Source organism: Falco cherrug, chromosome Z (assembly GCF_023634085.1).
Source record: "Falco cherrug isolate bFalChe1 chromosome Z, bFalChe1.pri, whole genome shotgun sequence".
Lineage (NCBI taxonomy): Eukaryota > Metazoa > Chordata > Aves > Falconiformes > Falconidae > Falco > Falco cherrug.
In genome coordinates this window covers 4,573,790-4,589,504 of record NC_073720.1, presented here as the reverse complement: position 1 = coordinate 4,589,504, position 15,715 = coordinate 4,573,790, and the positions used below count along the sequence as shown (strand labels likewise).

Genomic DNA, 15,715 nt, shown 5'->3' with positions numbered 1-15,715 from the left:
GTGCTTTCAGCTCTCTGTTTCAGTGCATGACAAACCTACTTAGCCTTATTGTAAATCCTTGCAGATTGCAGCTGGTCACCTATTTTAGGATGTAAATATGAATTTGTTTACACAGGTGCCCAGGCTATATCCACACCTAAATTTTCAACATTTCAGGCAAAGCTGTTACCACTTCCTTATGTCGTAAGGATCTAGAATTTCTATACCTTCAGTTTTCTGGCACATCCATGTTAAGATTGGAGGCAGCAAATTATAGGGGCCTTCTCATTATTTTATTAGCAAAAGAAAAATTAATTCTTCAAGTTCTTCGTCTGCTGAGTCTTTGTTACTTGATCAGCCCAAATGCTGTGGACAGGATTTTGTGTGAATTATTCTTGCAGCATATTATACCATAGAACAGTCATACGACAATCTTCATATGGCAATCAAAAGTAAATTCACATAAAAATAAACTTTTTGGCTTGCCAATTTTTACTGGGTTACATGCCTTTTTGCCTCTTGTGCTAGAAGTTTTTTTGTTTTTTTTTTATAAATCTCAGTTTACACAGGGCAAGAATATTTAAAGAAAAACTGCAATAATTAGGCTGAAGTTGCTGAATTAATGTTTGCTTGATGAATTATTTAAAATATTTGCAGCAGATTTTACAAATAACTGTTTTAACTGACTTGATTATGGTGAATTATTCTGTAACCATGAGAACTGGCTTTTTTCCCCACATACTTCTAGGAAGCAGGTTGCACAAAGGAAGTTAATGTTTATTATTGGAAAGTCTGGGAAAGGTATAGTTCTCCTATAATTATTGTGTAGTAAACTTTTAATAGAGATCTAAAATTATTTTTACCCATTTTGTAGTTGGTCAAACTTCTAGCTTTCATACTTTTGTGCCTTTTTATTTACTGTATTTACACTTTGCTGGGCAATTAAAGCCTGGTTTAGAGCCTGTCAGAGAAAGTTGTTTCATTGAGTTTTGGGACAGGTTCCACCCCATGCCCCCCAAAAAACCCAAAATACACATAATCATTCCCCCAGGTTATATTCTTTTTTAAGTCATAAAAGTACCTTGTGACCCAGAAAGGCACCACACGGTATTTTCAGATCTGCTTAGATTTCTGACTTCCATTGCAGAGACCTGAAACCGCTCTAGGGTACTTTTTCTGTGTCACTAGGCTCTTCTGCATTTGAGCTCTCAGTCTTAATCGTGAGATGCCTGCAGTGAAAACATCCCATTGCAGTGCACGAAATAACTTGTTTAGTCATGATCACGCCAAGGCCCAATTTTACCTGCGATGCAAGTTGTGGGAGTGCAAAAACCGTTCTGAGGAACAGTGACCTTTATTCTTATTTCATAGCACGTGTATCATCTGCATGATACTAAATTACATTTAAGACATTAAAACTTCTGACCTGTCCTTTTGGAATTAGACGCAATGCGTACCTGCCACATTGTGGTTTTCCTTTAAATAGAAACAACTTGGTTTGTGGGAAACGGTCTTCAAGTACAAGAGAAAAATATTCTCTAGAGAGGTAAGGACGAGGTTGGCCAAAAATGCATCCTGTGCTACTTGTGGGTTAATGAAGCATTGTGGTCTTAGCATGCTGATGCAGCGGAGCTGTGAGTCTGAGCAGGACTCCCAGCTCTCTGTCGCAGCAGTAGGTTCACATGCCATCTGCGATCCCACTTCTTGGAACTGGCAAAGTGCTTAGTTTATTTTTTTGGACTAGAAAGCCATTTTGGTGCACTTAGCATTACACTGTGAATAACCTAAAAACTTAGGGAATTATCATGTGGGTAGCAAGTAATACAGGGTATCAAAAAGCGTTACTGGAAACTCAGGCTACGAGTGTCCCCTGCACACAGTCAAAAGCTGAGAGGCTTAACTTGAATGTGAGCTTCAAGAAACTACAGTGCACCTGTCAGAAGGACAAAAGCATGAAAAAACTCTTGCCTTTACTTTTGAAAAAGATCTGTACGCATTAATGCAGAAGAATTTTACAGGTAGCCTGTATTCCCCTTAGTCTTACTGTATTTGGGCACTTCAGGTGTAGTGTTAGTAAACTGTCTCAGTGTCACTTATAATGGGGACTGATTTTCAAATGTCTGTTGCCTGAAAATAGCGTTGCCAACAGAGATGCTCTAAAATTTTTAGTAACAAGTTAATGTGGCTTTCATGTATGAAAGTTATACCTAGTCTGGCCCTTAACCTTCTGTCGACACATGCAGTGTTACAGGAGGCAGTTCGCTTGCATGTGGTCTGCAAATTGAGGTGGCACGTTTGAGAAAAACACTAGTTTTTCATGTTGTGTAACTAAACCTTTTCCATTTTATTAGTACAGTTATTTTTTTTTCAAAGCATCTGCATCACTGGCTCTGAAATGTTCGGCTAAATTAGTAAGGTAAGGAAAATGTTCAGTGAAATACATAATGCCATGAAGTTGGGAACCGAGCAGTTGTGCAATAGTCAGGTCTCTGCTGAACTCAGATGTAATGTGGATTAAAATAGTGGCAGGCTTGTTTTTCTTCTCAAGAAAGATTGAAGAGCAAAGAATTGAGGTCTTACAGGTGGTACTTCAATACAAATATTGTGAGCTTAGTAAGAGCTAAGCACAATATATGTTAAACTATTCTGAATGCATTATATGGTATTAATTTACACCTGAAAATACAGGTTCAAGCTAAACTTCATGGGTGCTACTGAGAATCTTTTCAATGACCGAAGCAGCTGTGTTCTTGGGCTCTTTAATTCAGGGAATGCCATGATTTTTTTAATTATTGCAGATGAGAGCAATTTCTTACCTTTTAATGATTGAGCCTCTCTGTTGGCATTTAGGATTTTACCATTCTTAAACACCAGGTAGCATTCATGGCATAAGAGGATGGTCTTTGAGTCCTGAAATAGGTTCTACTAGACCTACTGCTGTTGAAAGTTTTTCCTTTATAAACAATCTGAAATTTGACCATGCAAATTACTCTGAATGAAACTGGCATGAGAGCAAGGCTGGAAATGAATATTTATTTCTGTGCAAACACTTCCTTGTAAGGAAGAGTGTTTACAAATTCAAATATAATATGAAAATACTGGCATTTCACTGCCATTGTGCTTTCTGCAACTCAAAAAAATCTGAATTGAAATAGGAGTTTTAGGCTTTCCAAAAATCTGTTTAAAAGTTTGAGTACTGATGTTGAAAAGGTGTTGTAGCTCACTTTGTTAAAAGAAAAAAAAATATTTTCTTTTTAATATGCAGAAATCCAAAGAGAAGTGGCACTGTGTGTGAGGGACTCTCACTAGGTTTCTTCCTCTTAGGAATTGTGTGTAGATCTTGGATGAAGCATCTTGCAAGGGATGAATTACTTGAAATAATTCAGAATGACAATTATATAATGGGGTGGGTGGGGAATATTAGGAGCAGTTTGGAGTAAGATACTCATTTGAAAATGTTGATAGCATAACAACTCTGAGGAATCCACCATTGGTAATTAGAATGTAGATGCAGCGTATTGTCTTAAACTGTTAAGCCATCAGACTTCTGAAATGAAATAACTTCGGATTTGGTTATTATTTTTATTTAGCTAGTACTTAATTAACTTAATATTATTATTTAGCTAGTACTTAATAGTTCCCGTGAAGTGTTGGGGCACTTCTTAGGTGCTGTTTTTGCAGGAGGTATTGTCTTGAAAATAAGGTATGAGTCTTGGATTCTGATGCCTTTGTGATTGCAGATTTCTTTGCCTTTTAAATTGGTGTAACTTCAAAAACTATAGAGCTGTAAGCTTACAGATAGCAAAGGGACCAATCGGATAAATGCTAGCATTTTGAATATAATAAAAATGTGCATTTAGGCTTGTTGTTTAACCCTGAAGGCCACCAGTAAAGATTGAGTAAGGCTTATAAGAACTGCGAGGGAAGCACTTGAAACATTGATTTGCTGCTACTGTAAATTGTAGATATATTATGAATGATGCCTTTTAAAAATAGTATTGCAGCATAATGTATATTTCAATAAATAGTTTCTTCAGTTTACAGAACAATATTGTCAGCTTTTACCATGCTGGTTCATTCTTGACTTTCAAAGCCAGTCTAGATTGCCTCACATATCACCATCAATAGTCTTGATTTAAATAGCAATTAAAACGTACTCAACATAACTTAAGGTGTCTAGGCTGTGGAAATCAGAAAGGCTGCCATTTAGTGACTTGAACTTAGGATAAGATCCCTGACTAAAGACAAACAGTATCATACTGGATGTTCAACATCAGGAGTATATGAACAGGAAAAATATTTTTTTCAGGGAGGAAAAAGACATTGACTATACAAAAGAAACCACGTTTTAGGAAGAAGGTATCATTTTACTTGATTACTTTTAGTTAAAATGCAGTCAGAAGGATGTAAATTAGTTGCTGTAAAGGAATTAATTTTTGAGCAGAGGACGTGAATGCTGAATTTCCAGTCTGTCTGATAGGTAAAGAGATGGGAGAGAAGACTTTAAAAAGTAGAGGTTTTAATAGAAAATTTTTGACCCCTGATGGGTAGCATTGCTACTGCTCAGAAATAAGAGAATAATCCTGGGCTTTGTTTAGCTGTCACTGAAGGATTTATGTATACCTCATTTAAATAGCTCCTAAAAAGAATGTAGTGTTTAAGTAATACTGTAATTTCATGTACACAGTGAAATCCCAATAAAGATTTAGTGCCTTACGTTTTTATTAGTAAATATTTGCTTAGGTTGTGCAATGATTTAACGTATTCTTAGGGGTTTTTCTATTATTCTTAAGCTAGAGGATGCCACAAATTTCACGTTTACATATTGTAAGGTTCTGTAGCTGCTTTGTGTAGTTTTATGTGGTGTTTGTCTTGTTTCAGAATTACCTTAGGTAACCTGTATGTTTGGACAGCAATGCACATATTGTTTATTATTGCTCAGACAGGTACCAGAGCCTCGTTTTCTTGGGGTTTTATTGCTTCCTAGAGGATTCCCCAGTGAACTCTAAACTTAAAAATATAGATACCACTGCCTTTTCTTATTGATACATAGAGTAAGATAATGAGGATGGCCTTCCTTCTCTTCTTGCTGCTAGAGTTCTTCCTGATAATCCCAAAGCTAATAATTTTAACCATATTTTTGATGGATAGAAGGAAGGAGAACCATTTCCTTCCAACTACACTCTATTTTCTGCCTTGCTTAGAATTAATGCTAGAAATGCCACACAGGCGGTTGCTTGAGAGATGAAGGGCAGGCTTCTAGTTGGTGTGAGGTTGATCACTCCTGCATGTCCTGTGGATGACCCTTGTGATGTAGCTGTGCCCATCAGACCCAACAGAGGTTGCTTTTGCCCCCTGTATTAGCGTAGCAGTCACCTATCTCTTCCCACGTTTGCGTGTCTGTGATGTGTATTCTCTCCATTGGTGTTCAGTGTGTTTTCCAAAATTAGACTAAGAGCTTTGGGCTTGGCTACTTTAAATGCTGCAGTCACTGTATTAGCCTTTGTCTCTGTTATCTTGTGTACAATTTTGTCTGTGTTTAACAGTCCATTATAAAAGGGTTCAAGTTTGTAAGTAAAATACACATAATTATTCAGGTTTATCAGTTAATAGTATTTGGAATCGCAGCTTAACAGAACTAAACATGTTATTGTATAATGTTTTTGACACTTCCAGTTGAATTCCAAACAAATTACAATGGAATTGGACTAATTTGGTTTATTTATTAAAAAAAAAAGACCTTTGTGACAGAACTGTTCTGAGAATTCTAGAATAAAAATAATTTTGAAGCCAAAATTTCTACTATAACCTCAGTGAGTGTAAAGTGTTTTGGGTGTTGTGTTGTGGTTTTTTTTTTTGATGGTAATACTGTTGGTTAATATTTGTTAATTATTCCCCCATTGTCATATCCAAGGGACACAATTAGAAAAGTTGTTTTCCTGAGTTAACATGCCTTAATAAACAGTATTATGTGCTTACTTAATGATGTCTTATCAAATGGCCTCAATGTCTTTAAAGCTGGCTTCAGTCGTGCTGGGGGATCTGGAGGAGCGACCAGGGAAATTCCAGGATTGCTTGACAGGGGCACCGTGTGGGATAGGAACTGCATAGGCAATGTCCTGGAAGAGGCCATGAACTGCTTTGCCGAGATGCAGAGGCAGACAGAGGAGAAATTTCGCATGTGGATAGAAAAGCTAACCCGTCTTGACACAGATGAAGAAAGCAAGCAACAACTGGAGCCCAGGGAACCTAAAATTCAACTAGTTGGCCAAAGAATCCCCCCTACCACACAGTCAGGGGCTTTCATACAGATGTCTGATAGCCAAGTACTTCCACAGCAGTCGTTTAATTCTTACGTGGGCTATCAAAATGTCGATGCTACGCTAGAGTTTCCAGCGACTTTTAATAACAATTTTCCACCTATCTTTCCAGAGAATGGGAATATTGCAGAACCTGATCTGAATCAATCATAAAGAAATCCGATCTTTGCAATCTTGATGTTACTTTGGATTATGCTAAAAACCAGGTTTGCTTTTCTCTTCGTATATGTTTGTTTTGTTTTCCTCTTTTGGGTTTTATTACCGTGGCATATATATTTTTTTTTTAATTTATAGAGAATATATATGTAGTTTAAAAACCCCCACAGTATACCCACATGCATGTGCCAGCATACACATAGAAACACCTTTAAAGGTTCAGGGCGGAGGCACCCTAAGCTTTCATCACCAGACTTGGGAAAATATAACTTAGAATCCTTGTTTAGCTACCCCAGAATCGGTACAGCTACGTTTGTTACAATAGGATTATTCAGAGTATTCATCCAAATGCTCTTTTTGCATGTTAAAACATTTATATAAGGAAGTAAGTTTTATATTTAAACATGTAAAGTACCCTAGAGAACCAGACTAAATACAGAGCCGTAACATTTCCTTAACTGTTAACTCCCAAGTTTTGCAGCTTGAACATGTTGTACATTAGTCTTTTCTTCTTCCTTGTCAGGCAGAAGTAATAAGCTTACCCTAAAGATTTAGCTATATGTAACAAATGTGCACAGCTGATTATTTTGTCTCCCATTTAGTAGTTCTTATCTGTCCTGAGTTTTTATTAATGTCACTGCTGTGTTGCACATGGCATATTTATGGAAGCAGCTGTCTTACATTGTGTGCTCAAATACGCCCATGTATACATATATATGTGTTGGGTTTGGGTGGAAGTAATCTCCTCTAATTTTAGGTGTCTAGTTTGCTGTTGTGTGGGCCTCCTCTGAGTCAAATGGAAAGAGATAAGCACCTACAGAGGATACCTCCTGGGCAATGTCTTTCTCTTCCATTTGTTGTCTAAACCTCCCTTATAAACAGTTTAGAATAGCCGGGTTTTGGCTGAAGTTAGGTGAGATGAAGCACACCCAACTGTGTGTGCATGCATGACCTGCGCACACAAAGCACTGCTGCTTCCTTTTCTGTATATACGATCCAACTGCATCCTTCGTGCTGGAATAAAAATAGTTGTGTCAGTCCTAAGATAAGCAGCCGTCAGCGGATGGACGGAGCCTTGGCACAGGAATTTAAAGGAAGGCTTGACAGTCAGATTAGTAAACACTGGGGTGGTCTGAGGGTGTGGGTTGCTGGTCTGGGTCAGACAGCAAGAGCTTCTTCTGAACCGTGTTTGAATACCACTGAAACCGTTATTGTGGTGGGGAATGCCAGTACATTAGTTTCATTTAAATAATACAATAACTTGCTATTGTGTGGTTTTTTTATACTGATAGTTATCCTGAATAGGCAGGCTTGAAACTGTGATGTTTAAAGTAGGATTAATTTAAACTATATATTAGAAATCTCTATTTAATTCTTAGTATTATCACTACACACAGGGATTTTTTGGTCACCTTTCCATTAAGGCCTTTCTTCATGTGAAGTAACTTCTCTGTAGCTACCAAAAACATATACTTATAATCCGTTAGAACTTGCTAAAAGTTTCTAATGTAAATGAAATCAGAATTCTAATAATGGAAATTAGAAATCTGTATAGACAGTTTAAGTAAAGAGAACACTATAGGTCTCCTTTAGCGCTGTTATTCTGCTTTTTAAGCCACAGTCACTTTTTTCCTAATTATTTTAATGTAATTCCTTTTCTTCCTGTTGGACGTAACCACTGTATCTTCTATAGGTCTGATTTTTTTTTTCTCCCTGAAGTCAGTGGGAGTTTTTCCATCAATTTACACGGTGGTTTGGATCAAACCTGTAACAGGAACTCAAGAAATGCTTTTTGTTATCAGTATAATACTAACACTGGTGTGTTAACATTATTCTTGGCCCAGACTTACTTTTTTAAGTACGTGATGCCTTCGTTTAAAAAATTAGGTTAGAGAGCTGTGTTATTTTCAGAGTAACTGTTTGAAAGACTATGCAGGAGATAATTTTTAAGTACTGGAATTAATTCTTTACAGATCACCTTCATGCATAATTTTTATACAAAGATTTTGATACGAACTTTTAGGAAAACTCCCTCATCTGAACTTGTGTGCATTTCAGGTAAAAATGCAATTAGTTACTTAGTGTTTGATTGCAGTTTAATGAACTTTTAAATCTAAGATCCTTCAGGGAAGATTATTTGCTGATGTACTAAAAATTGGATTCTTCTGGTGTTCATAGATTTGAGATATATATACACACGCGCACAAACTCACATCCCTTTATGACAATGATAGAGCAGCATATTTTAAAGCATGACAGCTTTACAAGTCTTCCCATGCATGCATAAGCAGCATTTTGCAGTGACTGGTTTCTTTTAATGTGTTAAGAGTCACTTAACTCAGTATGTCTGTAAGCATGCCCTTAACCTTTTTTTTAATAGTATATATGGAGCAATTAGGTATCTTGAAACAAATTGTGCAAGGAGATCAGTTGAACTTATTTATCTCTCAGACTTAAACACATTTATGTATGAGCCTCATGAATGGATACTAACTTTAAGAATGTAGCCAGTGAAATTTCTGCCAATCTTCAATATCTTGGTTAGGTAATCTTTAAAAAAAGATTTTAAAATATTGAAGTCATTCAGTATATTAATGGATAAAAATTTGGATTTGGTTACTACAGGCAAAGTTTAAAAACTTTCATTTCTATCCATTACTGTTAATTGTTACTTTCAATGCAAGCAGCTGTGAAAGAGCAAGCAGTGGGTTACAGCAGTTGAGGGGGGGAATAGTTCATGTTAGATATAATTTTAACTTACTTTCCCCACAAAAGCTACCTAGTGTTAAGAACACCTGTGCAACACCAGTGGTTGTAAATGGTGAATTTTATTTTGTTTGGTTGCTTTTTCCACTTGCCTCAACTGGAGCCAGATCTTCAGTTGTCATGGATCAGCTGCTTTGAAATGAATAGCGTGTGTTGATTTACACAGTTGAATACCTGGGTCCACTAGCTTGTTTTCCATGTGAAGTAGTATCTTTCTCCTCCTAGGAGCTGAGAGGGGAATCCCACCTGTTCGGGTGTAGTATAGCCTACCTGATGAAGGATTTTGCCAGCTGTGCAATTAAACACTAGCATCTCTCTTCTTGCTTTGTATCGTGATTTTTTAAAGATGCAGAGCACTAAAGAAATCAACCTTCAGGTACTGATACTGGTGGTGTGTCTGTATGTGGAACGGGTGTGCAACAGCCTTTAGCATCTCTTTGAGAAAACTGATTCCCAGTATATAATCTTCAGATTTATTTTATATTTTTTCCTGCTGGAAATATTTTTGCTACATTATGTGGCTGCATTTAAGTTTGTTGTGATTTCCATTATAAGCTCTTATTTTCAAAGGGCTTTGATTAGAAACTTTTCAGGGAGTTAAAATTTCTTCAGCTGAAATTTTAACATAAATTTTAATCTCACTTATTAAAGCAGTCTGGCCTTATGTAAGACTATTTTAAAATTATCAGAAGGAAACCCTTGTACTTTCCAACCCAGAGATACATTTTTGAATGTACATTTATGCTCACATCTCAACAAATTACTTCAAAAGCACCAAAAATAACAAGTAGAGGAGAGATCAATAGGAGTTTTGCACAGACGTGAAGGATCACAGATGATAATTTAAAGTTTCTCTAATTGCCCTAGGTCTTATACTTCAGTATGAAGTAAGTAAATATTCTACTTTCTTTAAAGAATTTTACTTATGCTTTGAAAGAGTAAATGTATCAAGTCCAATCAGCTGGTGTAGACTGGTGTTATTCCAGGGAAGATGGTGCCAGTTGAAAACCAACTGGCCTGTTCAAATTTTCCTATATTGCCATTTTTAATATTGAATTACATGTTTTCAGTGTGGCCACTGTTTCTGCATGAGAGTAATTGAACACCGGTATGACTGCAGAATCGGGATTTAGCAGCAGGTGAAACACAGCTACTTTGTAAGCATTTTCTGTGCAAGTGCAAAAGAAATAAGTATTTATACAAAGGCTGAATTTAAATGTCACTAACATGTCAAACTGACAGTTCAGTAAGTGAAAAATTAAAGGATCTGCTCCTTGAATTGGTCCCTATTTAGCAGTCCTTGGAAGTCCAGGGGCTTCAGTGTGTGGTGTTTTTGCAAACCTGGCTGCCGGTTCTTCCCCAGGCATTTGTGCTGCTTCCCTCCCTCAAGTGGGCTTTGGCGAGGAAGGTCTTTAGGAAATCCCACCCTTTGCACATTTTATCCAAGGGTTTGGGGGTTTGCTTCACGTGCTTCTGATACATCTGAATTTTCAGGTTTTACTTAGAAAAAAAAAAAAATAAGGTAACTTACAGCATAAATAAAATTCAAGTAAAGGCAGTGAAATTTGATTCAGTGTTTCTATTGAAAAAAAACCACCAACCAACAACCTGAGCAGGGATTTAAAAAAAAAATTATAAACCTTTCAGATATACTGCTCTTCAGTGTTATTTTTAACAGTATTAGAACAAAATAATTCAGGCAGAAATATACATACCTATTTTTTTAAGTTCACAGCGTCTTTTAGTGTTTTTGCAGGTTTGCTAGGTTATTTTATCTGAGCTGCTAGGGTTAAGGCTGGAGGACCAATCTTAACTTCGGTGAAACAGGATTACATTTGGTGGTTGTTTTACAAATTGAAAGGTATTTATTGTCACTGATTTCACTTGTTAATATATTTTTGTCTCTTCCTGTGTCCACATACTGTAAATCTTTTTTTAAAGTAATATTTCAAGGGCATTAAGAAATTAAGTCTAGCCTCGTTAAAACCAGTAGAAAATGTCTGCTAACCTCAATGGGGCTACCATTTCACCTGATTAGAAATTGAAATTATTGTGCAGTTTTTGGTCAGAGAATCCTTCAGCTGACCTTAAGGAGAGTCTTTGCCTGATGAATGTGTGTAAATTGGGCAAGTTGAGTAGACATTTTTAAAATAATCGGGGTCTGCGCTGTGACCGCTGGCAGTTAGGTTTGGAAGCATTAGAATAAATGCGCTCTGTAATTTGTACTGTAGAAGCTAAAATATTCAGGCTGACTGAGAGATGGACAGTACCTTGCAAAACATGAAGCTAGAAATCAGTCTCACAAATTTCATTAGTCTTGTAGTGTTAGATCAGCAAAATGAAGGCACATGGAAAATAGGCTGATTAAATTAGAAGTGATTTTAAGCGCTCTTGTTAAATCTCGCAGGCTGATTGAGCAGGGGTCTGATCTGGGTCTGGACCATCAAAAGTTCTGCATCAATGCTGTATCACTCTGCCCTTGGGAAGATGCAGTTTGTACTTGCAAAAATGTGTTTTATGGAGGGGTGCATATGGGGGGGGTGTTTGCCTGCCTTTTCCTAATGTAAGTTGTATTTATGTCAAGATCTTTTCTTCTTTTAACTGTCATAGCTATGTAAGAGTTGGGTGTGATGGTTTCCAAAGTCCTCCTGATACGCTTTTGCAAGTAAAACTGGCGGAGAGATCTGGCTAATTTATCTGCTTCCATAATCAGTGAATCATTAGGTGGCATCAGGTAAGATAAATCCTACCTGAGATACAAAGTGCACGCTGCTTCCTGATGTTTTCAGTACAAGGCCACGTTCCATGTGCCTTTGCTTAACGCACAATGAAAAAGACTTTGTTATGTCCTTATATATAATTTGGTAAAACAAATCCAAGATATTTTCCATCTAGTCATCAAAAAGCCTGAAAGAATGAATGTTGATCAGCAAGACTTGAATTTGAGATCTTTTTGATGTGATGTATTAAAAATCATTCAGTCTGAGAAGGGATACTAATTTGATGTTTTGATTTTATTATTATATTATTATGGTAAAAAACCCAAACACAAAAGCTTTACTCTGTGAAATGAAGGAAAATGTGAGGAGAGTGGATTAATTGATAACATTTTGTTCACTTTATGGGTTTTGAGAGAATGTTGTTACACTACTATTGGTTTTTTTATTGTATTTACAATGTATTCTTTGCCTAACCCTGTAAATTTTGAAATGTAACTACTGTAACCTGGAATACATACATAAATAAATAAAAATAGTAATGAAGTATTTCATGTTGCTAAACAACATAAAAAAACCAGATCTCCCTTCCCCCATCCTTCTTTGGGAAGTTCAGCTAGTTTACGCCATTTGAACTGCACATCCTTTATGAAACCACATCTCTGGATCATGTTTTAAATAATACCAGGTTTGTATGGTGTATCTTAAAGACTGTCGCTTCAGCCTGTAGTCTTGTATGTGAAGCCTTTCTGTTTGGATCAAAGTTACTGACATGTCTATGCAAAACTATTTTGGAAAGTCACTTAAGATGAACGTTCTAGTTCTTGGCACAGAAAATACGATTTTGATGACTGTAATGACGTGCTACTCTTAAAATTTATATGGGTATCAAAATCTATTGTGTTTTCCTTGAAGTTATCTCTTAAATTTAAGTTTCAAGTGTAAAGGAGGGCATTCTTCGATCTTTTATTATTTTTAAAAGTCTCAGCATTCTTTTTTATTATATAAAAATATTTGATTTAGAGTACTGGCAATGAGAGAAAGCCGTGCCTGCATTCACAGTAGAGGTGTCAAGGTGAGGCTGGAAGAAGTTGTGTCTCCTTGGGCTTGCAATTTACCTGGGAGCGTGTGTTGCCTTTTTAGCTTTTGCATGTTTCACCAAAGTATTCCTAAACATTTAACAATTAAATATAGCTCAGTGATTTGAGGGGAGTGTGTTGGGTTTTTGTTTTGGCCTTTTGTGGTTGTTTTGGTTTTTGTTGTTTGTTTTTTTTAGCAAAGCAGAGCTCCTCTGCTTGTTAGCCTTGAGCCATCTGCAAATCTCTGCTTACCTCAGTTTCCCCTGTAGGCAAAAGGAGGTTAATGACCACCTGAGAGCACTTTCAGATCCACTAATGGAAAGCTTTTTGTAAGAGTAAAGCACTGTAATTATTATTGCTATTATTATTGTACCTGTTCTCTGTGTTTTAAAGCTTAGGGTGATAGTCACACCTAAATAAGGCTTCACATCTTCTCACTGCAAAGACACTTGACAACTCCAGAGGGCAATTCAGACCACCAAAATTAGGCTTTTAATTTTGAAATTATTTCAATCAGGATAGTTCTCTGGAGATTACAGTCTTTTTCCACTACTTGGAGAGAAAATATAGCGAAGTTTAAATCCTATCCTTGAGGCTGGAATTCATCTTAATAAATTCAGCAGTGTCAGTTAGGTGCCTTGACTAAAGTGGTTGTTGAAGCCCTTTGTTTCGTGGGGAAGGGAAGGGAGGTAATGATGCTCCAGGCTTAGATTACATGACCCTGAAGTTCCCCTCTCTGGATACAGTGGGAGGGAGTTTAGATGATGAGCTTGGCACTACATGCCTAGATTTAAGAAAGCTAAAGAGAAATAATTACTTTAGCAGAACCTGAATGGGAATTTAGTCCTTCAGCTAGTATTTTTTATTTCCTATGATAAAGTACTGCTGTGTATTTATACATGACTGTTGCAGTGTAAAGGTACGGTGGTACTTACAGGATTATTTCTTTTAACCTACAGCTGAAATTTTACAGTTGATTCCCCCTTTTTTCTTATCCTGTCATTGTAATGAATTAAGGGATAATAGGAGCGTGGATCTTACAGCACAGTTTAGACTGCTGAATGTTGAGATGTGGCTCTATAAAAAGCATGGGAGCAACATTATTGAATTTTCTACTACGCTGCCAGCTTAGAATGAAAGTTGATATGTGTAGACATGGATTTTTGTGCATGTGGTTTCTGATTTCTGAGCAGAATTAGTTTTGATGAGCTGTGTTAATTAAGGGAGAATTGGACACTTGGAAGTGCTGTCCCCATGATGACCTCTGCCTCTGAATTTTTTTTTTAAAGGCAGTCTTTCCCTCCCCCTGTTAACATTAAATGTCAACAGCTGTATTTTGCTGCTGGTACTTACTAACTTTCAACCTTGTCTTTTTCAAGCATTTATTGCTTTAGAAATGAATTAAAACTTATCACCAGGGAAATTTAAGTCTCCCAGCTACCTTGGCTTCTCAAAAGACGCAATTTTTCTTAAATAGATTGTTTAAATTACTGACCAGGGAACCTCCTAATTGTCCTACATTAAACTTTGATTCTGGTATGGTTTCTTTTGATGTCTGTTTTTTCTATCTGTTGAAATCCTGTTACAGTCAGTAATTAGGAGTGGTTCTATTGTAACTTACCTTTTCTTTACAACTATGGTTGTAGTTAATCCTTTTACTTTTTCAACCTGAAAACATTTTTTCATTTATTTCCTAGCTGAAGCCAGTTGTCCTTATTTCTTGGTACCACGCATTCACTTTGCATCACATCATTGGATGACCATGTAGTTGGCTAGGGAAGTATTATTTCCAAATTTAACCCCTCCAGCCCCATCCTTCTAGCATAGAAGAGGAAACAGGCTTTGGGGAATGGGGGATTTTTAGAGGATTTTTTTAATATGACATTGCTGCAACTTTCATCTACTTATAGTTGTCTACAGTTTATTGGTTTATTTATTGTTTGAATTTTTATTTAACACACACAGGCATTTATTGCTTATTTCTTGTGTACAAGCTGGGCATCCTAAAATTTGCTACAGTGTTGTGGCTGTTGTTTTGGCCTCGTTGGTCATTTACTGATGATAGGTATGGGTGACCCTGGTGTCAGGGGCCTTTCATTTCCAAATCTGATCCTGAAAGGCAAGGCTGAGAAAAGGAAAAATAGACCTCTGCCGTGATTGCTTTGTAAATAGGCAGGTTTTGGATGGTTTTTTTCCAGATTGTTAAATTGGTGACTGTTGCACTGAGAAATATAATTACAGTATGTAAACTATATTGAAAATATTTTTGTCTGTTTGATGTATACTAAATTTAAGCTAAGTTATAAGGTGTGCTGTTTGGAAGTGTGGAAGATACAAGAGTGGAGCTACAGATAACAAGTTTATGCTTGTATTTCCTACTGATGAAGACTTTGACACAAGTTATTTCTATGGGTAGGTGATGAGAATATCACTCTGCATGTATATACATTTATTATACATTTTGCATGATTATACATGTAGGAGTGGTACAATTTTGACTTGAGACTATTGGTGCCTTTTGTCCAAATATAATTTTACTTGTGTAGACACGTCTATCTAAAATCAAAAATTGCTTCTGCTTTTGGAGATCTTAGTGAGAAGCAAGAGAAACAAAGAGCTGAAGGAACAGCACATAGCTCCTGAAATTTTAGATAACACTGAAAAAATGGTCAAATAGTCAATATTGTACTTGACCCTC

The 15,715-nt window shown here is 36.6% G+C and overlaps 1 protein-coding gene across 3 annotated transcripts in view; it reads left to right on the top strand.

Moving 5' to 3' along the window:
* The window catches only part of ARK2N (arkadia (RNF111) N-terminal like PKA signaling regulator 2N), a 44,056-nt gene that overhangs the window by 17,366 nt on the left and 10,975 nt on the right, over nt 1–15,715 (top strand). The window contains exon 3 of one of the 3 annotated variants that reach the window (XR_008730213.1): nt 5,998–6,505. The exons of the other annotated variants lie outside the window; for them this stretch is intronic. The gene's annotated coding sequence lies outside the window, so the exon portion shown is untranslated. The remainder of the gene's footprint in view (nt 1–5,997; nt 6,506–15,715) is intronic. 3 annotated transcript variants of the gene reach the window in all.